Below are 2,768 nucleotides of genomic sequence, written 5' to 3'. Positions count from 1 at the left end.
TGTGTCGTAGGTGATTCAATGTTTTCTTAACTCCGAGATGTCCTCCTGTTACAGTATCATGGGATTGATGCAACAATATAAAGTTTATTCTTTTATTTTGTAAATGGCTTAAAATTCAGTGTACAAATGACTACAATAAAACCTCTGTTGGTTGTGAAACAGACTAAATACATTCATCTCAGTAATACAGAAAAGCTATGATATTCTCACAGTTGAGGTCTCAATACACTGAAGAGCTTAAGTTTCGAATTCCAACATAAATCTTGCCTATAATGAGAGGAATGTGACCAGGACTAATCTTTTAAGTACTGTAAAGTAATTTTCATTGTAAGTTATGGTGTCTGTATGGTTTGGTAATCTTCTTTAAAACAAGGTGTATCAAGTAACTAGGGGAGAAAACTGCCTGCAAACCATCTGTCCTGTAAACTATTACATACATTCCCTAGTAGTGGCAGATTTGATGTCAAAATCTGCTTGCATCCTATACACAGAAGGTATGAATAATATATATGTATACGATATACACAAGCCATGTGTAAATATATTTAAATAGGCATGCATAGTTTAGTTCAATTGAATGTGTTATTCATAACATAACCATTTATAATGCTCCCTAAAGGCTCTTGATGTTTTGAGCTCTTGTTTGTTTAGAACAATATATACTAATTTTTACAGTATCAAATTCAATTTTTTTCGAATAAAAATCTTTTGAATGCAACTGTAGCTTTTTTTCCCAAAAACTTTTGTCTTCAAAATAAGAGCACGTCATATATTCCGAAAAATACAGTAGTGAAAAAAAAAACATATCTGGCCTGCCATACAAAGAATGCATTGGATTTTAGCCTAGAAACTTGGATGAAGGTAATCTTAAGATTATAATCTGTTCTTATTCCTTGGTTTTTATTGCGTGTTACAAAAATATATATCTCAAATATTGTTGCCAGTGGACAAGAGCTGGCACATCATATCCTTTCCAATGTTATTTATGTATCTGCACCTCCAAACATTCAACATTCTTAATTGAAGTGGATGGAAATAAACATGATAAAATTCATTTGGATTTATTTGATAATTTGTGGTAAAAATTGATGCAAATGGTTTTAAATAAATATATATATAATAAAAGATTTAGCCTCAAAACTATTATATCAGTTACATTAATTCTCATGATCAGCACTATAAAATAATAATGAACTTAATATAAATTCAAAACTCTATTTAAAAAAACCTTTACACTTTCCAGTCCTTTTCCAAAAGTCATAATGGAGATTGCACCCAAACTCCAAAAATCAGATAAGAAACCAGTCAGCAGTTGTGGAACCTTTATTAAGAGTACAGAGTTGAGTGCTTACACCCATAATGTCTCAGTTCTTACTGCCTTCACTGTCTACAGCCAGTTGTGGGAAGACAGTTACCCTTAACAAGATGTATTCAAGTTAAAAGTAGAAATAAGATAAAATCAAGACATCCAAAAATATATATTTCTACTAATCAATGCCCACCATTCTCCACCCTTAAAACTCTATAAAATTCTTAACCCAATGACCACCGGCTACTAACTTTCTATGTAGCCAGTGCAAGTCTTGCTATATTTCATTCCAACAATAAAACTAGTGGATGAAACTGTTTGAAACTTCATAAGAACTTACATAAATGCATGTAATTTTACTTAAGAAACATAAAGCCTGTTACTTTTGATAGATTTCATTATTTTCCATTATGACCTTTAATATCTTAGAAAATTACATTAAGAAATGGAATTTATAAGAAATGATTATGACATTCACATTTGTTCCAGATTTGAACTTATTACTTTTTATGTTTTAGTACATTATTTTTGAAATGCCAAAAAATTTGTGTCATCCATAAAATGCAAATTTTATCTATTTTTATTAATCACATACTCTCCTTATGGTTTCAAGAAATATACAAGACCCAAAAATAATATTTGCAAATAAACCTAAACCATAAATGAGTATTTTTAACTTTAACTAGGATTTCATGTTTATATATATGAACATAAAAACATTTTAATTTTCTTCCATAAATGTATTTTTATTTCAAGTTTATATTTGTGTTTCATTGCAGCCATACTTTTGTTTATTGTGCCAAATAAATGGTGAGGATTGCAGCATGAACTTTGTACATTTGGCGTAAACTATCATGCCTGTTGGTGGTCACTCTTTTTCAGTCTAGCATAGGCATATTTCAAATTACTGTAGATATGATAGTAAGAAATCTTTTCGGTACTTGAATATAATTTCTTTTAACTTTCAAACAAGTTTATTTCAGAATATGTCCTTGTATATTGTTTCACCATACAAACAAAACTAATTGGGGTAAAAAAAGTGCATCTTATACATCTTGGGTCATCTTAGCTTAAGATATTTATAAAAATCACAAATCAAGGTTATCTAAATGTCTAGTTTAGATGGAAAGCAGTCAAAAGTTTTGAGGGAGCCTTGCCATTGTCAGATCAACTGGTGGGCTTTGAACGTTCAACACATAGCAGTGGTGGCCGTTTGAGGATGCCAAAAGTCATGTGACTTTAAGTCAAGTGTTACTTATATCTGTAGTGGGTAGTACTGCTTTATTGACATGGTATTATCACATATTTTGTTGAAATTATGTAAAAATGAAAAACTAGAACTATTCTAATAACCTTGAATCATTCAGGAGTTGAATTACTAACTTTCAATCTTTCCACAAATACCAAATGATTTTCTACAGTTCACATGTACCAAAACCTGATTAGATTAGATACACTA

Source organism: Limulus polyphemus, unplaced genomic scaffold (assembly GCF_000517525.1).
Source record: "Limulus polyphemus unplaced genomic scaffold, Limulus_polyphemus-2.1.2 Scaffold10279, whole genome shotgun sequence".
In the NCBI taxonomy this organism is placed as follows: Eukaryota; Metazoa; Arthropoda; class Merostomata; order Xiphosura; family Limulidae; genus Limulus; species Limulus polyphemus.
The sequence above is the reverse complement of the archived record's forward strand: the minus strand, read 5'-3'. Positions refer to the sequence as shown.